We start from the raw sequence: 27014 nt of genomic DNA, 5'->3' as shown, positions 1-27014 counted from the left end.
GTCCAACATGAACAGGTTCTTGAACAGTCCTCTAAAATAAAATAAATTATCAAATTTCCGATATCACGGTCCCCATTAACCTTGAGTTGCCTCTAGGTCTTGATGAGTGGTGACTATATGACGTAAAAAAAAAAAAGTTGAATCTCTTTCTTCACTGTCATTTTCTTCACTCTGGCTGCATCAGTTCTCGTGCACCATTTACGCACAAAATTCGATGACTTGATTGTCTACACCAGAGACATATTGTTCGTTTTACAAAGGACAGACACAATCTATATAGTCTGTGTCTCTCTTCAAACATGGCAGCTATCAATATGCCAGCATTGGCCACTTCACTAAGTGCAAAAGGAGCTAATGTTCAAGCTTTTTGTTATAGTCAAGCTTTTTGATGAATAGAATAAATAAAATGACTTATAAGAATGACTGCACTTTCTATAAAAAGCACAGTTGACCTGTTCTTATCTGTTGTTGGTTATTTTTTTTACAGCATATCAACCCCTTTTAGGATTATTTAATAGCAAATCGAATAATTTTAGTATAAGTTTTTATGTTTTGAGTTTTTTATATCTTCAGATATTTATTGACAGTGTTTGGTTTGGTTGTTTTGTTTTATGGCATATCAACCCCTTTCATATTATTTAATGCTGAATTTGGTAATTTTGAAAAAGCATTTATGTTTCAAGTTCTGTATCTTTCAATATTTATTTATGGTGTTTGGTTTGGTTGTTTTTTTTTGTTTTTTTTACGGCATATCAACCCTTTTAGTGTAATAGCAAATCTGTTGCCAGGGACGCTGGGAAAATGGTGGGATCCTTCTACCGCTCCAGAAGATATCTAACTACTGATGCAATTTTCTATCTATATAAAAGCCAAGTACGTCCAAGGATGGAATACTGCTGTCACATCTGGGCAGGAGCTGCTAAAAAAGGGCCTATCCCGCCTTGACAGAGTACAAAATAGACTTCGCGGCTTAGTGAGGGATGCCCTTTTCTCTTCCCTACAACCTCTCCCCCACAGAAGAGACGTTGCGAGCCTATCTTTGTTTTATCGTTATTTCCATGGTAGTTGCTCGTCTGAGCTCCAATCCCTCATCCCCCCTCGCCAATCTTTCACGATAAACACCCGTCTGGCTGAAACTACTGTCAATAATTTTCCCCACTCTTTATCTGTGCCTAAATCCAAATGTAGATTCCATGAGCAGAGCTTCTTTCTTAGAACTGCACGCCAGTGGAACTCTCTGCCACTTGCCTGTTTCCCACCTGACTACAACTTGGACGTCTTCAAGTCCAACATAAACAAACTCCTGGCAAACCGCCCCCCAGTAGTAAGACACTCTATCAAATCTCCATTACTAACGATTACTACAATATTATCCCATTGATTACTGTACACGCAATAACCCTTATCCCTGAGTGGCCTTCTGGCCTTGATAAGTCGTGACCCCCATGTAAAAAAAAAAAATTCAGTCATTTTTTTTAGTAAAAGTTTTTTGTGTCAATTTCTTAACCTGCTGCTATCAAATCAGAATTATTTTTTCCTTTTGTTTTGTAAAACTCAATCATGTTTTGCAAAACCAGAAACGAAAACAACCATTTTTGTTTTCTACAAAACAGAACTTGAATGCCTATTATCCGTGAGTGTCTAAGGTCTCTCTGTACAGAAGTTTGTCATGACAACCTGGCTGTAGGCTACTTTTCCCTACAAGTAAACTCTGACTTAATATTCAAAATTACATAGTATTCCCAGCCCAAATAAGATCCCTGAGTATGGCTAACCCAAAGCTCAAAAAAGTTGGTTGAATTTCAAAGTATCAAACAATTCTTGAAATCGTACTCCGTAAGGTCCAAAATGAAGCAGTTGCAATCTGATATGTGAAGGGATTATAGTAATGTCGAAAAAGTTAGTTTATATGGTGGATCCTTCTACCGCTCCAGAAGATATCAATTGTAATGGATGGCTCTCGCCTAGGAGAAGCTCAATGTTTTGACAAGCTTCTGGGCTTGACCTTTACTCCTGATATGAAATGGAACACGTACATCAAGTCTGTTGCCAGGGTCGCTGGAAAGATGGTGGGTTCCTTCTACCGCTCCAGAAGATATCTCACTACGTATGCAATTCTCTATCTATATAAAAGCCAAGTACATCCAAGGATGGAATACTGCTGCCATATCTGGGCAGGAGCTGCTAAAAACGGCCTATCCCGCCTTGACAGAGTACAAAATAGACTTCGCGGCTTAGTGAGGGATGCCCTTTTCTCTTCCCTACAACCTCTCCCCCACAGAAGAGACTTTGCGAGCCTATCTTTGTTTTATTGTTACTTCCATGGTAGTTGCTCGTCTGAGCTCCAATCTCTGCCCCCCCCCTCACCAATCTTTTATGAAAAACACCCGTCTAGCTGAAACCACTGTCAAAAATTTTCCCCACTCTTTATCTGTGCCTAAATCAACACGTAGATTCCATAAACAAAGTTTCTTTCTTCGAATTGCATGCCTGTGGAACTCTGTTCTGTCTGCCTGCTTCCCACCTGACTACAACCTGGATGTAAATAGACACTTTATTAAATCTCCACACTAACGTACTGTACATGCAATAATCCTTATCCCTGAGTGGCTTCCGGGCCTTGATAAGTGGTGACCACCTTGTAAAAAAAAAAAAAATAAATTGAAGATCCCCAAAAATATCAAGACACTATCAGAAAATCAAAACATAATAGGGAATTAATTGAAAAAATTGTAACCTGCTGATTTTTACAAATTTAATTTTTTCTAACTCTTTTTTTTTTTTTTTTTTTTTTTAAATTTTTCAGGTAAAAGTGGTGAGTATAAGTTTTAACAACTTTACCGATTCTGTTCAACTGTTTTTTCCTGCTAGTCAAACTTTTATTAGAATCCGAAGGTGCTGATCAAGTGTTATTAGTCGATGCTCAAAAGTGCTTTTTTTTTTTTTATTAGAATTTTAAGAATCTGTGTAAGTGATGTTTAGAATATGTTGTATCTCAATTTATATTATCATCTTCCATGAAACCATTTCACGCATTTTGTCCGTTTCTTTCTGTTGAATATGTTACTTGATAGTCCCCAAAAATGCTTTCCTCGGTCATTGGTGAAACTTAGTTTTAACATTTCATAATCTTCAGCTTTAAAAAAAGAAAAGAAAAACAAAGTTAATTACTATCGAAATTTGTAATATTTTCCTCACACGAAAAGCTTTGTTATTCTGGAATTTTTGTATTATGAATGTATTTTTGAAATAATATTTATACATTAGCAGGGATACCCAGTATTGCCCGGGTGTGGGGAGGGAGGATCAAAACAACAGTAGGCAGCCCGGGTAGAGATAGGTGCTAAAAGAAAAAAAAGTGGTAGTAGGCAGGCAGGCTCGAACCCGTAACGCGAAGAAGGAAAAGAAGGTGAAAAAAAAATCTAACGTCTTTGCTGATGCGTCCATGGCAAAACCGAAAGTTGCAAGCATTCGCATTAAGGGTAGTCAGTGAAAATGTTGACGCAAAAAAATCGACCCCCCCCCCCTGTGAAAAATGGCCCAGTTGAGAGTGAAGAAATTAACGTTTTTGGCCAATTTTTTAATATTTGTCATCCAAGAGACCAAGCTTTAAAACGATACCGATTTTTTCATGTTCTGACGCATCTGTTAGAAGTTTTGCCTTTTATATTTTAGAAGACATATATATATATATATATATATATATATATGTGTCTTCTAATATAAATGTAATAGAAAATACACGCACAGGAGAATTTTCGGAATCATCAGTGCAGGAAGTCACGACGGCTGCTGGTCATAGGATTCAAACCCAGCTACGAAGCCATTTATGACTCCATTAGCAAGGGACATAACCCAAGACGACCGTAAACCGCAGCGAGAGTTAAGTAAAATGTAAAGTCAAAATAGAAGCATAAACGTTATTAAACACGATCTACAGTGATCAAGTGACCGAGAAGTAGAAATCTGGAACGAAAACTGACCAAATTTTTATTTAACAGACAGTGCTTAACTGTTAAAAAACTGGTTAAAAACTGTTAAGGGGCGGAAATAATTATAATTTATATCCAATAAAGTAAATATGTATACATTGATTTATTTATCAGTTCAATGAGGAAGAAAACATAATTTGTTAAGAAAAGCTATAAATGCTCTTTATACCTAGGCATTTCAAAAGCTAATGCTTCTCATCAGAAAACTTTTTATATATATATATATATATATATATATATATATATATATATATATATATATATATATAATTTTCATTTTTTGTCAAGAGTAAATCTTTAAAGTTGTTATTTTGAGATATAAGAATAAAACAAAAAATTGTGCCTATTTTCTGATGCCAAAAACGATTCTTTTAATTGTTTCTTATCTGGTTTGTTTTGTTTAAGACTGGATTTTTTATTGCTTGTCCTAGAGATAAAATGGTAAATATGTATTGGTTTTAAACTGCCAGTATAAATTAAAATCTATAAATCAGCCTTATAAGAGTATTTTTATATTATACTTTATATCACAGGTGTTTTTACGGTAAAAAAAAAACAACAACTCTATAGCTAAATATTTAATGATTGTAAAAGAATTGGAATCGGTAATTGTATCAGAATCCTGAATTTAAAACACAATTAATATTTGTATCTGAACTGGGAAAAAATTTGGAATCATTCCATCACTTATATATAAATATGAGGATAAAAAAATTGATATAATCATGAAATGTCATGGAGACAGGATGTATAAAAGACAAAAGGAAAAACAAATTAAACACAAGAAGGAATCATCAAAAATGAAAGATTTACCTGTTTCATTCGGATCAAGAAAAGTATTTGTGTAGCCACCGTCATGTGAGTTCAAGAGAAAAAAAAGGGTTGCAACATATTTCGTCTATCCAGGATTGAACCCAGAGCATTCCACTGACAAGACAGTCTTGTTATTTGTGGTGTGATCATTTATACAAACGAGTAATTAATTACTGTAAATATTGCCAAAATCATTGCACATATATAGGAAAAAATAGGACAATGAAATTACAAATGAATAACACCAAGTATTAATTTATTATGAATTGTGTAAAACATAGTTATGCAAATTAGACGTGCATGTGCTTGGGCCTGTGTTATATTATTGAGCTAAATGACAGACATTTTTTATGGTAACGCGGGTATTATAAACGAAAAAAGAGTTTCGAGATGTTCAAATTAAGTTTCACCATATTTCTTTCTTTTTTTTTTATCAAAATTTTATATCCTTGTTGAAAAGACTGAAGGGTTGTCAATGCTTTGTCAAAACGGAAAATTTAATAATTCCAAAATACACCAATCAGAAAATGTTTCACTAAATAAACTTTGTCGAATTAAATTGAAATGTTTACATAGAAGTAAATTCATAAATTGCAATCAGCATATTTTATTATCTTATATATACACTAGAAGGACTATCTGAGATTGCCTGGGAGATCTAATTTTTATAAATTACATAAAAAAAAAAAAAAGAAGCAAAACTAAATAATTTGCTTAATATTGTGCAAGATGTTTTCAATAAGTTTCCAAACTTTTTTTTCGTATGGGCACTTTTATTGATAGTACACATATGGAACTCTAGTCCTCTTAGAAGTAATCTTCTCCGGCTGCAATGCACGTGTCGTATCATTCCAACAACTTATAGAAGGCCCCATCGAAGCGTGTGCGAGCGTGTCAATAATCCTCATCACACTTTCTTACATCCTCTTGATTGTCTTATAACCACAGCCTCTAAGGTTTTCCTTGAGCTTAGGGAATAACCAAAAGTCACAGAGAGCAAAGTTTTGACTTCAGGGAGGGTAAGGAACTGCCTTGATGCACGTCTTGGTCAAATAGTCTGCCACAAGGTGGAGTACCCTTGAGACAAACTTTGTGCAAGTCCTCTGCATCTTTAGTTCCTTGCGAATAATTGTGTGTACAATTCCCACAGAATAGTCCTTATCCATGAAATTCTTTATTTGGCCAATCAACTCTGGTATTCTGACTTCCTTACACCTCTCACCATCTCTCACAGATTCACAGCCTTCCTTGAATCTCTTATGCCACTCAAAAACTGATACCCAATTCATGCAAGCTGGTCCAAAAGCAGTTTAAAGCATTCTATACGTTTCTGTGTCAATTTTTCCAAGTTTAAAGCAGAATGTTCTTCTAAATTGTCCTCATGTCCAGATTGCATTTTTGAAATTTATAAGCTGTGACAATCAGACTTTCGTAGGGTGTATTCCAATTCCTGCTGTAGATGTTCATTTGAATCTATAATCATAAAAATTGGTCAGTCATCTCATAAGAGGTATACCAATAACATACAAAATTTTCATGAGTCTACAAAAATTTTAAATGCCTGTACAAAAACGCCTGGAAACTTATTGAAGGCACCTCATAAGTTTGAAAAGTCAGAGTTCATTTAGGGACAAAATCAAAATATTTATGCTCTTGGTGAGGTTTGAACTCACAACCTCTGTCTCTAAATATAGCACACATCAGTGATCACTCCACTGAAACATTTAAGCTATTTTGGCCTATACTCTTTCTTTTTATAAAATTACTGACTGAAGAGTAAAAGGGCCATTATTATTTTCTTTCCTCCCACTTCTATCAATGAAAAATGCTTGAAAGATCAGTGAATTTCTAAAAATGTGCCATATATTAAATTTATTTTCATTCCATAAAAAAAAAATAAATAAATAAAAAACAAAGCAACTTGTAAATAAATATTCTCCCAAGTCATGCCAGGTCGGGATAGTTAGTTCTATATAAAATAAAGTTGGTCTTAATTTTTCTTTCAATTTTCTTTTTTGACAAAACAATTATAGAATAATTGTCTGCTTAAAACATCCCCCCTCCCCATAAAAAAAAAGAAAACAAAAAAAAATACAATCCTGCTTTCAAATTTGTATTTTGAATGACTGCTTTAAAAACTTTTCCCCTCTGCTCGATTATTTGTTTGACTCTCCCATTTGTCAGTCATTTTTTATTTTGCGTGTTTGTTGTGGTAATATACCAGAGGAAAATAAAAACAAAGGTCAATGAATAAACCAAACCTGCAAATACAATTCATTGAACTTTATCAGCTTCGGTGAATATTATATATCGAGTAATTTCCAATTCAATAATACAAAGTTTGGAAAAATTGAGCAATTTTTTATTCAATTTTTTTAAATCAATCAGTTTTCGAGTATAAAGGCGAATTTAATGAAATTGATCAATTTTTTATTCAAAAAAATTATTAAATTGAGCAATTTTTGAATCAAGAAAATAATTTTTTAAAATCAATCAATTTAAAAAGTTTTTTTGAAGTTGAGTCAAGAAAATGTTTTTTTATATTGACCAGTTTTCGAGTAGAAAGGCAAATTAATGAAATTGATCAATTTTTGATTAAAAAAAATTATTAAATTGAGCAATTTGTGAATCAAGAAAATAATTTTTTTAAAAATCAATCAATTTTTCATTAAATAGGAAATTAAAAATATTGAGCAATTCTGAATTAAAAAAAAAAATTTAACAAAATTAAGCAATTTTTCATTAAAAAATGCTTTAAAATTTAGCAATTTTTGATTTTAAAAAAAAAAGCGAATTTTAAAAAAATTAAACAATTATTGATTCAAAAAGAGAATATTTAAAAATTAATCGATTTTTCATTTAAAAATTAACAAAATTGAGCAATTTTTGATTCAATACACAGAATTCTGAAAATTTGTTCAATTTCTTAAAACTTGAGTTTGTTTCCCATAAACCTTGAAGTATGTGACAAACAATTGTATACCCCCCCTTGTCTTTTTTTGAAATGTTGCATTGTTTTGCTTTGCTACTAATAAATTCCACGTTAAAAGAACGCTTATCGTTTCTTCACACTTAAGGCGCACAAGGAGAATCGTTAAATGAAGAAGGTAAGGTTTTGTCTACTCTGTGATTGGAAACTAACCACTCCCCCATGTTTACAAACAAACATGAGAAGCCTTCATTTGTGATATTTCTATCTATCTATCAATTGATATATTTGTTTGTCCGCCTGTGTGTGTGTATGTATATATATATATGTGTGTGTGTCTGCAAACTTTGCTTTCGTATAAGCTGTATCGCCTGAAGAGGTCTCTGAATGAAACCTGCTCATGACTGTGTAGCAACATATTACTGTCTATGTAAAAACAAAAAAGAGTATATATATATATATATATATATATATATATGTGTGTGTGTGTGTCTCCATTTGTGTGTTTTCATTAATTGTTCACTTGAAAATATTTTTATCAAAATCTATTTTATAAAAATGAATATGCAAAAGGTGTCATTTAAATAAAAACTAAATAACATCATTTTATATATATATATATATAAAATAAAAGATGGTCACACACTTTTTGAAGACACTTATGTTTGAATAAAATTTAAATGAGAAATTTTGCTAATAAATAGCCTCTTCAGGGTAGAAAGTCCAGTCCATGATTTTTTTTTTCCTGAAATGAAGTAAAAAAATTATTATTGATTATTAGCGAAATATTGGACTTAAAAGACAAAAAAAAAAAGTAAATAAAAAAAATGATTTTATCATTTTATTCGACACTTCAAAGTTTTCAAATTTTTCATTTAAATTATATATATATATATATATATATATATATATATATATATATATATATATATATATATATATATATATATATATATATATATATATAGTTGGTGGAAAATAGTACAACAAGCTAGTACATGTCGAAACTTAGACGACTAGTGAAGACTGTATCTGAATGAAAACTTAGCCATCTTAAATTTTAAAGAATCTTCAAATTTATCAAACTGAAATAGCAAACGTCTGCATACAAAAAATAAATGGTAGAACATAAATAAGATAAAATAAATAAATATAAAATAATAGCAACAATAATGTTATAATCATAATAAACAAATAAATAAACTAGTATAAACAAAAATATAAATTGACATATCTGAACACATCCAGATTAAAACTATCTCACCTTCTTACACAAAGAAAAGATGGCCCCATTTTTTCCGTCAATGAACAAAGGAAGTGGTGAAGTAAAATTCAAGCAAACTCTTTCCTGATGAACGTGTGCATATTGGCTGCAATAAATGTGTGAATAAAAATAAATCTGATTGGTTAACAAATGTGATAACATCAAATCCATGAATGATGAATACTCATGATTATGACACACGAAAAATTTGCGTATATTTTAAACATTTATATATATATATATATATATATATATATACACACACACAGTAGAACCCTGGCATACAGCATTAAAATTTAGTAACAAAATACAGTACTGTATATAATACGCATGTTTATAATCAAATAACATTATAAATGACAGCGTAAGGTGAGGCAAATGCCATAACTAGGGCCGGAAAAACATCATATTCTACATTGTAACCTGAAAAAAAATCATATCCTAGGGCCGTCGTATCTCAGGGTTCTATTCTGATAGAAAAATGTTATTATTGAAAATTAATTCAAATTTTCAAACAAGACATTAAAAACCTGTAAAAAAAAGGTATAAAGAATTTTTTTATTATCCAAGGAGTACAAATAAACTTGGAAAACCTTATATATTTTTTAAAGTTCCATTCACAATTTTTGGAACCGCATGTTTTATTTTCTCATGAGAGTATATGTTACAGAACTTAAAATATATATATATATATATATATATATATATATATATATATAATATGCATGTTCTGAATATCATTGAACATCAAACAAATGTAGTATATTTGGTATTGCACTATTTATATTATATTATTGTTTATCTTGCTATAACTGGAAAAAACTTTACTCTTGGAATATTTACACAAAAACCATAAATGTGTGTGTGTGTGTATATATATATATAAAATGAATGAACTCTTTTGCTGGGTTAACGGCCAACTAGCACCGTGTATATTTGTGTATATGTGTATTGGGGTGGAGAGGGCTCCTGTAAGCCGTGGTGAAGGCAACCTTTCTAGGAGAAGCAAATCTCTGATTTAAAAAACCATAAAGCGGAAGACCATTACCCGCATTAAGCTGGTCTGCAGTTTAATTTGTTGCTGGCTATCTTGCTCTTGCTTGTTACTAGATCTCAACATTTTGAACCGAGAGAGAGACTTAGCTGTCGTACAAAGCTAAGACTCTGTAACATTATATTTGTATAGATACTCCCTCAGGCATTTAGGCTCATGGATTTTAAATGTCTGAGGGAGTGGCACTCGTCTAACAAGACGTTGCAATCATCATATTCACATATATATATATATATATATATATAATTATCCACTTATGTGTTTTGTCTATGACTTATCAGAGTGGCTGAATCTAGCGAGATTCAAAATCGGGACCCCGTGATAAGTAGCCTAAACCTCTTTCACTAGGCTATTTCGCACGACTACTGAATGTATTGCGTTTTACGTAGATGTTGCTTATTTGTTTTTGTTAGCGATACTTTTTGAATGAATTCAATTATTTATACGAAAGTGCATTTTTATCTAAATGTGAGTTGGGAATAATTTTCCCTTTGACCAATTTGGTACCCCCAAATGGGGAGTGGCATATGTATTGTTTTTTTAAAATATATATATATATATATATATATATATATATATATATATATATAAGTAATCTTGTTTGTCTAAGGAATGGTCTCTATCAAACTCCTCTATCTACAGACTTGACACTTAATATACAGGGAATTTGATCTTTAGTTGGTAAAAATAGCTGCTAAATGCAGATGGTAACGAAGCGAAAACATATAGCTCTCCAATCTATATGTTTTCGTTTCGATTCTAGCTGATGGCACTCATGTCATATTTTTATTTTTATTTTTACACTTCTGAAATCACTAGCATACATTGGGTACAATATAATAATCAATAGAGAATTGGCTCTTTAATATAAATATGAAATCTGCATTTAACTGTATTTTACAACCAGGCAATGTGGTGTGGCCTGCTAATGTGTATATATATATATATATATATATATATATATATATATATAATAAAAATTACAATAAGTTTACCAAGGTAATCAAAATGGTAAACTTAAAATATATTATAAATATTAAAGAGTTAATATTTACAAGTAAAATAAACTCAGTCAGATGTAAAAGCTCAATAAAACCAAAAAGGAAATAGAGCTTATAATATGAACAAATGATTAATAAAACATGTTAAAAGACATCTTAAAAAAGAGTTAAAAACATATTTAATTTTAAAAAAGGAAACACAAGATAAGTGGATAGTCCTTAATCTGCAGAGTTTCGAAGAAATACTCTCCTTCTCATCAGAGGGCAGGAATTAGCAAAATGCAGGATCGGATTTTGCATATAAAAGTATTTAATGAAACTACAAGTAAGTCACAGATCTTACTTGGTTAAAAAAAAAAAAGGGTGAGGTAAGGGGAAGGAGAGTATTTCTTCGAAACTCCGCGGATTAAGGACTATCCACTTGTGTTTCCTTTTTTAAAATTAAATATGTTTTTAACTCTTTTTCAAGATGTCTTTTAACATGTGTTATTAATCATTTGTTCATATATATATATATATATATATATATATATATATATATATATATACACACTAGCAGTCTGTGCATTGATCAAAGCTGATTGCTTTTGGACGTTCCTGGCGATTGCACCGGGAACGGTGTCTTAAGCTTCGTTTCGCTTTTATTATACAAAAAAGCCCAACTCACATGCGCCGATTGAAAAATGTGGAATATTTAGCTTTTCAAACTCTGGCAAATTTAATAGACAGGCGACGCCCATTAACTTGTAGATATTATCATTTTAAACGTGATATAAAGTTTTAAGGAGTGAGCCGACCGATCGCTTCTTGGAAAAAAGTTTTTCTCGGACATACACAAAAAGCGAACATACGTACACACACATTTTCGCTTTTATATATATATATATATATATATATATATATATATATATATATATATATATATATATATATATATATATACACTAGCAGTCTGTGATGGGATTCATTTAATATAAGTTAGTTCGTCATAATTCCATTTTATCAGGTATTACTTCCTCTCTTCCGGTGCTAGCAAAAATATTTGACTAAAGAAAGCATATATTTACTAGTTTTATTAAAAACGATTGTTACTGTCGTCTGCTTGTTCTTTCCATTTTTTTTTTTTATTTTATCCTCTTTTTTTTAGCTTTTTCTTTTTTTCTTTGTATCCTTTTCTCTTTATTTCTTTTCTTTGCTTTTTCTTTCTTTTATTGCAACGAAAGCTTCTCATTGTTTTTTAAAAAAATAAAAATCCTTTTATTAAACTTTTTAGAGAAATTTTTTTTTTTTTTTTCTTAAAGTTGTCCAATAATTTCCGATCACCCTCGCTGTGTTCTATCTGAATATGGTCCACCTAATGCGGATGTTTCATAAATCATCCCTTGCATGCCTCCTCCCGTCCCCAACATTTGATCCCACACTTTTTTCAATCTCACTCATTTTATAAGTTGGTATTATGGTTTAGTTTTTTTGGGTTTTTTCAATCTACACGTGTGTGTGTGTGTGTGTGTGTATATATATATATATATATATATATATATAAAGAACAAGTAGTTAATAAAACATGTTAAAAAACACTTTGAAAAAGAGTTAAAAACATATTTAATTTTAAAAAGGAAGCACAAAACAAGTGGATAGTCCTTAATCTACCGAGTTTTGAAAAAATACTTTCCTTCTCATCAGAGGGTAGGATTTAGCAAAATGCGGGATCGGATTTTGCTTGCAAAAGTATTTGATGAAACTACAAGTAAGTCATAGATCTTACTTGGTAACAAAAAGTGAAGCAGAGAAAATATGGTGAAGAAAAAGGTGATTTCACATGAATGGATAGTCTGGTGAAGGGTAAAATATCCAATAACGGTAAAATCCAAATCCAAAAAAAGTTTGTTAAGTTTCCATTTCTACAAGTAAAATCCAAATGAATCGCGTAATTGGAAGACGGTCCAAAGTAATCCAAAAGGCAAAAATCCGTGGAATAATTCACAAATGGGAGCTAGGAAAAGGGAATGAGTTTAAATAATATGTACACGCCTATAAAGTTGAGATTTTTTTCTGCATTGTCATTGATATTAAATGTCTAGTTTTTCTATTTAAAATATATTTATACAAGCTTAATATACTCAGTCAGGGATATGCAAGTAACTTCAAGAGGATGAACTAATTTGCTTATTTATTCGAAAAGTGAGCTTTAATTATGCATTTTTTTTTTTTTTCTTATTGGATGATTGGTTTCATTTTACTATTAGATTTGGTTCCATTTATGCATAGTTTCTATATTGTGCATCATTGCATAGCATTTAGAACGAAAAAGTTCCAGCATACGCACATGTGTGTGTATATATATATATATACACACAAGTGACCTTGTCTCTGTGTGAAATAGTCTCTATCAAACTCCTCTCCTAACTTTTGGTCTCCAGACTTGAAACTTGATATATAGCGAATTTGGACCTGTGAAACTATTTTGAATAGTTTTTTAGTTGGTAAAAATAGCTGTTAAAGGGACAAAATTAAAAACAAAAATCAGTTCACCTTGGCAGGTGTTGGTTAACTAAACCTGTTATTTCTGCACATGTGCAAATATACATGCATAGCTTGAAATCGCTTAATTTTTAGCTCCATTGGTAGAGACCAAGGCTGGAGTGCTAAATATTTAGCTTTGATTCTAGCTGATGGCACCCAAGTCATATTTTTTTTTAATAACTTTTGAAATAATTACTATATATATTGGGTACAATATAATAATCAGTAGAGAATTGGCTCTATAATAATAAATACAAAATCTGCATGAATTAAAATATATTTAAGCGTATTTTATGATGGACAATAGTATAAATATAAAAGTGACCTTGTCTGTCTGCCTATGGAACGGTCTCTACCAAATTACTGTCAACTTTTGGTCTACAGGCTTGAAACTTAATATATAAGGGATTCGGGCCTGTGGAATAAATTCGATTTTGTCTTTAGTCAGTAAAAATAACTGCTTAGTGGTCCAAATTGAAAAAAATTGGTACTTAGCAGGCGTAACTTGGCTAAACGTGTTATTTTTATGCTATGCATGTGCAAATAAACATTTATACATTTAACTATGTTAATTTTTAAAGTTTTGATATGCATATATATATATATATATATATATATATATATATATATATATGCAGATGGTAATTAATAATGCTGGAGAGCTATGTGTGTTGGTTTCAATTTTAGCTGATGGCAACGAACTCATCTATTTTTAATTTTTGAAAGCACCACTATATATTGGGTACAATATGATAAAGAATTTGCTCTATAATAATAAATACAAAATCAGCATCAATTAAAATATTAGGTACTCTTGCATAATTTGACCCGGATCCTCGTGATTTCTCATCAAGCCTGGATCGGGCAAGACCGGCAATCATCGGCGTCTGCCGAGCATTGTTCAAATGTTGAAACGCTAATCCGACTTTAGTTTGTAACTAAGCAGACGACAATCGAATTGGAAGAAAGTAACTACTGAAAAAAAAAAAATGACAGCCATGGAAATAAATCTGTGCACGATTGAAAAACAAATGGAAACGCTGATGCAAACAATTTCCTTTTGTCAGGAAAAGAAATTGCTTTCCCAAAGAATGAGATACAACAAATGTAATCATAAATGTTTAGTAAAAAAAAAAAGAAATTGCATAAAGAATGGCTTCTCCTGACGGTGTGGTGTAACAGTGGTTAGTGTAGACAGTGGATGTCATTGCGCACAGGATCATTTTTTGCATGTTCCAATTTAGATATTGCAACTATAGTGAAAATCATCTATTTATGGGCCTTCAAAATGGCAACACTAAAAAATAGTGCATAGTGTAGGAGTATTTCTTGAGGAATCCCCGGCAGATAGGAGGCCCAGGGCACACTGTAGAAATAGATGAATCCTTATTCAACCGGAGGAAACATAACGTTGGGAGAATCCTCGAACCGCTCTGTGAAAGCTTGTATTACTCTGACCGGAAATTGTCTAGACAGAATGAAACAGATCTTTCTATAAAGTGTTAAATTTGATGGCATTATTAAAAAAAAAATGTAGGCGTGATGATTATGATTTTTTAAGTGTTGTAGAATCATAGTTTATTAAGGCTGTCGAAAATTCATGCTGATGATAAAGATAACAAAATATTAATAATAATAATAATAATAATAATAAATGCAAAATAATTCTAATAATAGTATAGTCAATGATCATGGGTAATAATAATAATAGTAATTTAGTAATTATAGTAACAAATTTAGCTATAAGTATAAAAAATTTATTAATAATGATGAAAAAAAATTTATATATTATATAAAAAAATATATAGTTTACTAAATGACTATATATAAGAAAAGATAAAGAGGTAAGGATTAAAGTTACATGAGAACTTTATTACATTATCATTGAAAAAAAGGTTAAGGTTTCTTATAACTTGCTCCTCTTATTCAGGTAGAGCTTTATCTGTCCGGATAGATTATTTATTTTCACTGAAAAATTCACTTATTTAAAGTTAATTTTCTCTCTCTCTCTCTCTCTCTCTCTCTCTCTCTCTCTCTCTCTCTATATATATATATATATATATATATATATATATAGTTATGGAATTAATTATTCAATGTAATGGAAGGAAGTAGGAAATGCAGAAATTTATGTTTCGTTTTTATTTAAAGACTTTCTCAAAAGAACTGTAAAGATAATCAGATACTGAAATTTGAAAATACCTGTTGCGTCTATGAAGCAGAGTGAATCTTTTATTAAATACGTATAAGTGTATATGTATATAGGCGTAATAAGTCAACAGATAAGCACACAAATTGCAGTTTGTCAGAGCATTCACCATTAAAATACTTGTAGAACAGGCAGAGGGATGCAACATTTCGTTGATGGGACAGAGGCTGAAGCTTAGATGCCAGTTCAGGGCTTATCAGATTGGTGACTCTCCTTTGAACCTTGTCTAAATGCGAGAGACTAGTAGCAGATGCACCAGCCCAAATATGATAGCAATACTCCATGATGACAGCTGGTAGCCAGAAACCTGCATTTCCATGGATAACTTTTATGCACATAAAAATATTTGAATATTCAAAAAAAAAAAAAAAACCAGAAAAAGTCTCTTCAATAAAAGGTGCGACACATTTATATGCAAACCAAAGGGCAGGTAACTCTCTTATCATTAAGGTAGTGAAATTAAATACAAAAACATCATTTGAAACTGCTAATATCGCTAAAAAAAAAAAAATTTTTTTTAAACAGATCTTATATATTGCACTCTCTAAATGTTAAAAGTTTACAAAAAATATATAATCTGCCCAATTTACTCAGCATATTTTTCAAAATATATATTCAAAAAATTCATACTGATCCGTTCATTAGTTTAGGAGGAGGTGACTCTTTACGCACAAACATACACAGATATATATTTCTTTGGAAATATGATTTTTTTTTTTTCAATTATATTTCACCTTTTATTTATACCAATTTTTAATTTATGAAAAAAATTCATACTGATCCGTTCATTAGTTTAGGAGGAGGTGACTCTTTACACACAAACATACACAGATATATATTTCTTTGGAAATATGATTTTTTTTTTTCAATTATATTTCACCTTTTATTTATACCAATTTTTAATTTATGAAGCTCGATGTAATTACAGAGCATATAACAAACAAATAGCTAAAGTTTATATTCCAAATTTTATGATTGTTGACCATCTTACAATGTATTCCTTTAATTACGTTGACATTTATAATTCTTGACAGTAACTGTTTCATTTAATCAATCGATGAATCTATTCTGCATCTCTATTTAAAAAAAAAAAAATGGCGTAATAAAAGATAAAATAAAAGGTCATTGCAGCTTCTCTTCCAATTTTCGGATTTTGTAATCATGCCCAAATGTAATTACACAGCATATAATATGCCCAATTACATTTTATTTTCTTTAAATGGATTGGTAGTTGCTATTTCTGCTGATGAGTTAAGGGAAGAATGGCTTCATTGATTGATATAATCATTGAATGAATGATTGTGCTACGAAACAGTTGCTGTTAAAAATTGTGAATGTCAGCATAATTAAAGGAATAAATTGTAAGATAGTCAACATGAAATTTGGAATATAGACTTTTGTAATTTGTTTGTTATATATATGTGTGTGTGTGTGTACGCATGTATTATCTCCCTTGTCGTTCAAACTATTTACAAAATGGTATTGAAACATCATTGATCGTTTAGCCATGAAATTTTATTTTATTTTAAATAAAACTGATTAATTTTTGTGATTTTTAGTGTACAATTTTTTTTTTTTTCATCATGGGTAGGTACATAAAGATTTTTTTATGGGGTGGGGGGAGCTATAGACATACACTAAGGTAAATTCTTTTTCTTTCTTTTTTTTTTTTTTTTTTTGTCAATACCCTTGCCCTGCCTCTTTCCTCAAACTATTTTTTATTGTTGTTGTTGTCCGAGTGCTCATTTCTGCTCACACGTCTATTCGTTGTATTTCTGTGTCAGACTTTTTTGTTTGTTTTTATGTTGTGCATTTTTTTTTTTTGTGTTATGGAAATCACATTACACTCATTCCATCGCAATTATGCTGCTATTTTGTTTCTGAATTTTTGAGATGAGGATTGGTTATCCTTCTTATTTGGATTCACCAAACTATTCTCATCTTGAGTGTCATTTTCACGTCTCGGTCGATGTAACCTCCAGCCTATTTCAGGTGTGTTTTGTCGAACTTGGGAATGTTTCTGTCGAATTTAGGAATTTGGATGGAATTTCAAACGGAACTCTTTATTTGCTTCAGAGGTACCATGTTCTTGTTCTCTCAGCCATGACTCGATAGAGGTCCTAAGTAATTCACAATTGTATTTTTTGATCGGCCACGCTAAGAATTGAACCTTCAACCCTAGAATATCGCTTTTACACATATTCTAACTACTGACAAATCAACTGTAAAAGTGAACTTCTTCTGAAGGTTCAATTCTCAGTGTGGGTGACTGAAAAATACAATTGTAAATTATTTAGAACTTCTACCCAGTCATGGCTGATGGAACAAGATCATGCTACCCCTGTGGATTAAATAAAGGATTCCATTTGAAATTCTGTCGAAATTCAAGAGTTCGACAGAAACATTACCGAGTTTGATGATACACCTGAAGAAGACCAAAGGTTACATAGACAGAGACGTTGTGAAAATAACATTCAAAGTGAAAACAGTAGTCCGAAGAATCCAAATATGGATGTTACTATTTCCTGGTCTTCCTACGAAGGCAGTGTTAGACACAAGGTTAATTTGTTTTTTTTTTTAATTAAAAACAGATACTTCACTTTCTTTCTAGCCAAAAGGCTAATTTATTTTGATAAAAAGATATAAATTACAATAAATACTTGTTTTAGGCATGATGTATTATTTATTTTGGGGAAATAGTGGTTCAAATGTCATTCTTTTGATAATAAAAAAAATTTGTCTAATCTAAACTAAAATCTATCACCAAAATACTGAATTCACTCCCTAGCTTAAAATCTTTATAAAAGAGACCTAATAGTTTTGATTAGATTTTATTCACAATAATAAATTTACATGAATAATTATTAAATGTACCAAAAAGTCATTTGAGTGACAATCATGCACCTGCCATCTTAATAATAATAAGTATCAAATGTACCAAAAAGTCATTTGAATGGAAATTATGCACCTGACATATTAATAATGATAATCAAATGTACCAAAAAGTCATTTGAATGGAAATTATGCACCTGGCATATTAATAATAATTATCAAATGTACCAAAAAGTCATTTGAATGGAAATTATGCATCTGACATCTTAATAATAATAATTATCAAATGTACCAAAAAGTCATTTGAATGTAAATTATGCGCCTGACATCTTAATAAATAATAATCATCAAATGTATCAAAAGGTCATTTGAATAAAAATTATATACCTGACAAGCATCTACATGTAAAAGCAATAAACTTGGAATATTGAAGATAAAAATTAAAAGTATGAAGTTTGAAAGGTCATTTTCGGCAAAAAATATTACACAGATGAAATTGAAGTTAGGTCAATTCAACGAATCACAAAGGCCGAATATAATAGGCATTTCAGACAGATGGTTATATAATAACAACCAGAAAGGATGTCATTGTTGGTTGAAGATTTGGGCTTCATGAAGAATCAACTCATCAAATTCTCATGTGTGCATCTTCCTCCTAATAACCAACCATCCATAATCATCGCGATGAATAAAGACATGTTATATATTTTATATATCATCATATCGACGTTTTTTTGAGCACAGTAGAAATATGTGTGTGTTTGTGTGTGTGTGTGTGTATATATATATATATATATATATATATATATATATATATAAAAACAAAAATAATCTACATGGTATCTAAAAAAAATTTTCAAATGTACTCACACTTCAAATAAGGACAAAACCTTTATCTACGAACATAGTAAAATGAAATAGTTTTGAACATGTCCTTATATAAGAGATAATTAAGATAGTCTGAAAACCGATTTCTCCAAACAGGGGAGATAATTCATGCTATTTTTTCTTTTCATTTTTTTTTTTTTTCTTTTCTTTTCTTTTCTTTTTTTTTTTTTTTTTTTTTTTTTTTTTTTTTTTTTTTTTGCTAAATCTTTCTTTGCTTTTAAATTTTATTTATTTATTTGTTGGAAACTGTAAAAAAGGTTTTTGGTGTTTGGGCTTCTTTGTGGAAAAAAAAAAAATTGGAATTGGAACATTGCAAAGATTTTTGGAAGTCCTTTGGAAATGTGTGATATTTTTCTATGGTTTACGTTGTCTTAAAATAATTGTGTATATTTGTGATCTGTACTTCCTATAAATGATATATTTTGTATGTATTCTTTTGTTTCAGTGTTTACTTCAACAGTGCTCAACACGTAAACAGAACCTAGTAGTAGTAGTGGTGGTATGAAAATATAATTATTAGTGTTGAGACGATTAATCGGGAATGGAATAAATCTAAACTTTTTGGGGAATCAGAAAAATCTGTGCCCATTTTCCGATGCCAAAAACGATTCTTTTTATTTTCTTTTTGTAAAGCTTTATTTTCCTCGGCCTGTATTAATGATGAAATGATAAATATTTATTAATTTTAAACTACCAGTAAAAATAAAATCTATAGGTTACCTTCCACAAGCATATTTTTACGTTTGTGAAAATATATCCACGTGATATGGATTTTTACAGTAATCTGACCTCATCACCCCCACCAAATGATAAACTTTATATTTAGAAATTTTAAAGAATCGGATTTGGAGGAAAAAAAATAATGGAATCGTCCCATCACTAATACTTTTTGTAAGTAAGCTTCACAAAAACGTTTGTGTTTCATTCTGAAACGGAATTTGTCAAGCCAATTGAGAAACTTAACATTCTCCTATGTTGTTGGATTAGGGATGAACCAGCTTCCTCCCTGGTTGCAATCAAATCCCAAAGTCACAATCTATGTAAAGTGATTGTAAAATATGGTTCCGCTGCGCTCTTTTAGGACTCGTCATTGGTCTGAGGGAGCTTAAAAAAAAATGTATATGCTTATTAGAATTATAAAAATTTAAATATAAATCGAATAATCGTAGAGAATGAAGTAATTTTAATGAGAATTTTAGAATAAAATAAACGTACGCCCCCCCCCTCTCCATAACATTATTTTTTTTGACGAATAGGGAGAATGTTTTGTTGGTTTATTAAAGTGTTTTCATAAATAAATAAAAAATGTACAAAAAAGATAAATCTTTAATGTCCTCCTATTTTTTTTTTTTCTTTAAATCTTTTTCTATATCAGAAGTTGAACATGTGACGAAAATCAAAACAACCCCAGTTTCTTATTTGTTTGTTTACAGTGTGCGGAGGTCAACTGAATGAACCCCTGTAGACCAAAACTCGTTACTTTTACAGTTGCTTATTTCTGGGATTTTTAAACCCTAATTGAACATCTATTTGTGTCTCTTACTTCCCATGAGCGATGTTTCTGACAAAGGATAAATAATTGCTGTTTTCTAGATTGGAATCTATCTGAATAATACTTATCGTTGGCTAATTTTTTTTTTTTTTTTATCTTGAAATAGTATTAAAAAAAAAATTTTTTTTTTAGCTAATTACATCCAGTGGCTTTATGCCTTGTCTGGTGTGGTTTCCATAAACAAAACAAAAGTGGGTTATATAAACTCTTTTTACATGGTAATTAATTTATAGGAATGAAACACAAGTTTCTGTCCAGCTTACTTGCCATAAGTTTCTTTTACATAGTGTGTGTTAAGGTATCTTCAAAAAATATCAATAAAGTACTCGATCATAAGAACTGTGAGAACTAAAATACAAATTATTTATTTAAGAACTATACATTACAGATTTTGTTTGTTTGGGTGGGGGAGGGACTGCCATAGTTTTGTAAGATGCTGAGGATTTAGAGTGAACGTTAGGGACTTTTTTCTAATTAAATGTCTTCCTTGTCAATGAAACCATGGTCTATCTACAGAATCTTTAATGCATAGTTTTTAAATATATATATATATATATATATATGTATGTATGTATATATATATATATATATATATATATATATATTTAATATATTCAATTTGGTTGAATATAAAATTTTAAACATAAATTAAAACTTAACAATGTTTACCCAGCTTGATTATAATATTTGAAATTCTAATAAATATGTTTAAAATTTTATAATCTACCAAATTAATACATGTAAGCTCTGTTTGATATAACCTGTTAACCTTGAGCTTATTTTTATCTGCAGTATTTAAATATATCCTGGGAGATAAATAATATCTAATTAAATAATAAAAAAAAAAACTTTACGAAATGATTTCATTCAGGAATTCCTTGATTTTGTTTTTATTGTTGTTTTTAACTTGAACTTTTCTTTTATGTGTTATCTTGTCAGATTTGTTAAAGTCAGACCGAAATAGTATTCAAGATGATAAATGTAAAATTGTTTCTGACTAGCCAATTTTCATTTGTTATTGTGTACCCTGTTATTGTAAATATAATGATATAATTTGATAGAAATTTATTTTAACAGGTTACTTGTTCAGTCTATGAAACACTTTCAACTAATGACCAGAAAATCAAATTCAGCAAGAGAAATAACTTGTATTTCTAATTGACAAAATTAAAAATAATTGTCTACCTTACAGTTAAAATTTTTTTACTTCTACAGAAAAAAGAAATAAATTTTTATTTGTCAGGTAGATAATTCCTATTATATTCTCCACTAAAAATATAAGTTATTCTTCTTAATGATCATGTGATAAGATGATGATGAGGATGGGATAATGCAAATTGGAAACTCAGATGCTATCATCTCGGCTTCAAGACATGCATGAAAAAACTGCAACGGGATAGGAACTTCGAATCTCATAACTGCATCCTCAGTAATTACTGCCTTCCATAGTTGTTGTCATCTCACCACGAAACAACTAGAAGATGAGGATAATAATCTGCAAATAAATAAATGGATAAATATGACCTTGATTTATGTAAACAAATATTAAGTTAGGAAGGTGTCTGTAGGTCCAAGAGAGAGGGAATCTGACAGACACAGACATGACACACAGGGTCAGAGGTTATGAAAACTGCCTTATCATCTGAAAGAGAATTAAACAGAGAATAAAAATACTATTTTGATAAACATGGTAATAACATGGTGGAACGATAACAAATGCAAATTGGCTATTTCGAAATAATGTTTGATAAAAGAGTCTGACTTTAAAAATCTGACAAGATCACTTGTCATGTTAGGTAGATGTTAAATGTTTTCTTGCAACTGTTCACATCTCACCCGAAATTTTTTGTTTTGTTTTGTGTAATAATTTTTATTATATCATTCATTAAAAAAAAAAAAAAAAGGAAAAAGAAATTAACATTCAACTTTTTTTTTTTTTAATTAACATTAATTTTTATTGATTTTGTTTGTTGTTTGTATTTGTTTGTGTTGACAGTTTTTGATTTATCACAATTTGAATTTTTTTTATTGATTTTTATTAAGTCGCATAATCTTTTAATGTTTGAAATTAAAAAAAAAAACATTGTTATTTGATGATGTAAAACATAATTTGCAAGATTATTCAGATTTAAGTTTTAAAATTCTTATTTCTAGCTCACTCTCATCCAATTTCTCTAGATTTATCTCACGCTTTTTCTCTCTCTTCCTATATACTTCTATATGCACACACACAAACACACATATTTAGGCAGCATTTTTTTCTTAAGCATATTTCATTAAATAGATATTTTTTGTTCATTAATTCTATTTTGATTCTTTCCAACTTTCGAAGTGTTCACTTCTAGCAAAAACTGACAAATGTAATCGTCATATTTGTTGTAATTCCGAATACTTTCCAGTCTCTCAGTATTCATCATCAGGTATTAAATCCAACTGGTTTTGAACAATTATATATTTTTTAATATAGCGATTACATCAGCCAGTTCCTGCCAGAAGTAAAGACCGTTATTTGGGAGTTGGAAAGGATCAAAAACAAAGTTAATAGACAAAAAAAAACGTCTATTTTATTTAATGAAATATATACACACACACTTTTTATTTATTTTACATAAACATTTAGGTATCACTACACATTCATATCTGTTTCAGTCAGCGAGTTATAACTAACTAGAGACATTTATACTGAAACATATTCAGGAATAAATGTTTATGTAAAAATAAATAAGTATATATTTCTCTACTTTGGCAGTGAGCACTCTTGAATAAACCTCATCAAAGTTTTTGGATGTTGTACCTCTGAATTATAATACCTAGGATATATATATATATATATATATATATATATATATATATATTCCAGCTTAATATTGTTCAAAGGTGAAAACATCCAATGAGTTCAATGTGGATTATGCAAAAGTACTCAATTCCAAAGTAAAGCAATATATATATATATATATATATATTTTTTTTTTTTTTTTTTCTTTTTTTTTTACATAAACATTTATTGCTACAGTTATGAATGTTTCAGTCAACTAGTTGAAACATGTTCATGACTGTATAGCGATAGCTAAATATTTATGTAAAAATAAATCAAACGTATATACGAGGGATGTGCAATAAGTAATGCCCCTGACCCACTTCCAGTTGTCTGATCTAGCTGAAATTTTGCATGTGCAATGATTTATATCTCTATGGGTTATGTGGCAAATTACAGCTCTGAACTAATTGTGGTTTCTGTTGTACAGGTATTTGAACTGAGTCAGGTGTGAAATGGAGCCTTTTGAATGTCGAGCAGTGATCCGGTTTTTGTATTTGAAAGGACGCACACCACAGGAGACTTTTGATGAAATGAAAGGAACTTATGGTGATAATGCCCCACCATATGACCTTGTAAAACACTGGCATCGTGAATTCAAACATGGCTGGAAGTCTGTGGAAACAGCTCCCAGACCTGGTCGACCCCCACCCCCCTTCTGCCATTGATGAGACATCTGTCCGTCAAGTTGAGGCTGCCATTTTGGAAGATCGGCGCATTACTATTCGCCAAATAGCCCAAGATGTCAAGATTAGTACAGGGTCTGTAGAAACTATCATTCATGACCATTTGCATATGCATAAGGTGTCTGCCAGATGGATTCCCAGGTTGCTCACACCATTCAAGAAGCGAGAACGCATCAAGTGCTCAAGGATGAATTTGGAGATGTGCCAAGAAGATGAGTCAAAAGACTGATTACACAGGATGAAACCTGGGTCCATCACTATGATCCAGAGACCAAAGCCCAGTCAATGCAGTGAAAGCACTTAGACTCACTACCTCCAAAGAAGGCAAGGGTGCAGCCCTCCGCTGACAAAGTCATGCTCACAGTCTTCTAGGACCAGGACGGAGTAGTGATGACAGATTTCCTGGCAAAGGGTACCACGATTACAGGAGCCTATTATGCTTCACTTTTGAGGAAATTAAGGGAAGCTATCAAAATCAAGAGGCGGGGCAAGATCAGCAAAGGTACCCTACTCCTGCAGGACAACGGTCTGGTCCACAACTCGCATATCGCCAGATCAGAAGCACGGGCGTGTGGTTATGAAATCCTTCCCCATCCTCCCTACTCTCTTGACCTTGCACCCTCTGACTTTCACCTCTTCCCAGCCATGAAGTTGTTTTTGAAAGGAAAGTGTTTCCCAGATGACGCAGCCTTGATTTCTGAAGTCATGTCATGGTTGGAGGACCAACCTGGGGTGTTCTACAAAAACGGTCTCCAGAGCTGCATCAAACGATGGGAGAAATGCATAACTCTGGGTGGTTCCTATGTACTTTACTAATAACTGTGCCAAGTTTCGTTGCTCTACTGCTATTGGAAGTGGGTCAGGGGCATTACTTATTGCACGCCCCTCGTATATGTATGTGTTTGGGTGTGAAAATATGAGAAATTGAATTTAAATCTTTAAATTGGAATTTACAACAAATTTTGAGTTTCAAAGAATGGCTCTTAACCTCAGAGCAAAGTAAATTAAGCAAAATAATATTCATAGACAAGCTATAAATTTTGCTGTTTGGCACATGAATTGAAAACTACAAATTATGAAACAAGTCATTTGTATGAAAGTTAATAATAATGCTGAAATGTATAGGTTGAAAGATATTCCAAAGAATGCTAAAAGATGGAATCAATTCCTACTCCTAATTTAAAAAAAAAAAAAAAAAAAAATTTTATTAATATATTTTTCATTTAGGCAGATGATAAAATGTTATGTTGAGCTTATTTGTTAAAATTTGAAATACAATTTATGGAACATAAACCACAAAAGTATATTCTAATAAACTTTAGCAAATATATGTATATATGTGTGTGTGTGTGTGTAAGTGTAATATATATATATATATATATATATATATATATATATATATATATTCATGGCTTTGGAAGTCTTTTTACCCGAATAGAATGTTCAGCATGTTTAAAATATACCTTTTGTTATAAAAATCTAATGGATAATATCTGAAGAAGTTGGTGGGGACGGGATATTTTTATGGACACATAAATCGTAAAATTGCCTACCCACTAACGAAACAGCTGTAATGGGAAACAATCCAGGAAATAAACGAAAGTTATAAAAAAGAAAACGTGAGTCTTTGAATTTTCCACAAAATTTTGCTATATATATATATATATATATATATATATATATATTAAATATTATTTCATGTGCATAAAAGTATAAGACTAAAACTCAGAAGGTATACTTTTATGCACATAAAATAATATTTAAAAATAAAAAAAATGTTCCATAACAATAAGATCTTATAACTCTTAAAAAACCGTTAAGGTAGCAGAAAAAAAGGTACTTGTACAGTTTATTGCCAAAGGTACTTCTACAGTTTATCGATTAGAATCAGAAGGAAAAATCAGTATTTTAAACTATGGCCTAAGTAGGAAATAAATAACAACAAAAAAAAATAAAACTAGATATTAATTACTTCTGGAAAGAACTATGAGAAAAAATAAATAAATAAAGTGAAAGAGAACATAGATCCTTAGACATCCTCGACAAACCCGACAGGCAGCAAAATCCCACCCCCACACAGTAAAGATGTAAAAGATCTTTCTACTCCAGTAGTTTCTTCCCCAGAACCGCTAGACTTTGGAATTCCATTCCAGGTCCCTGCTTCCCCAACAGTACTGACGTGCAGAAGTTTAAGTGTAACGTGAACCAACATCTTGCTGCCCAAATCCCTACATAGTACCCTAGTAGTTGTTGCCTCTGATAGTAGCCCGCTACACCAAAGTGACAATGTGCCTTGTTTGGGGTGAAAATGTAATAAAAAAAAAAAATTAAAAAATTGTTTAATTGGAAATGTTTCGATTTAATTAATGAAAACAGGAAAATTTTTCAGAAAATGTATTTATATTTTTTTTTATTATTAAAAACAGAAAATGAAAATGACATTCATAATTGTTTTA

At 30.8% G+C, this 27014-nt stretch overlaps 1 protein-coding gene across 1 annotated transcript in view; it reads left to right on the top strand.

The window, feature by feature from the left end:
• Window positions 1–27014, top strand: part of LOC145268827 (rap guanine nucleotide exchange factor 1-like) — a 307722-nt gene that overhangs the window by 242487 nt on the left and 38221 nt on the right. The gene's annotated exons all lie outside the window — the stretch shown is intronic.

This window comes from Euprymna scolopes, chromosome 44 (genome assembly GCF_053919585.1).
Source record: "Euprymna scolopes isolate OS-2025 chromosome 44, ASM5391958v1, whole genome shotgun sequence".
Classification (NCBI taxonomy): domain Eukaryota; kingdom Metazoa; phylum Mollusca; class Cephalopoda; order Sepiida; family Sepiolidae; genus Euprymna; species Euprymna scolopes.
The sequence above is the reverse complement of the archived record's forward strand: the minus strand, read 5'-3'. Positions and strand labels throughout refer to the sequence as shown.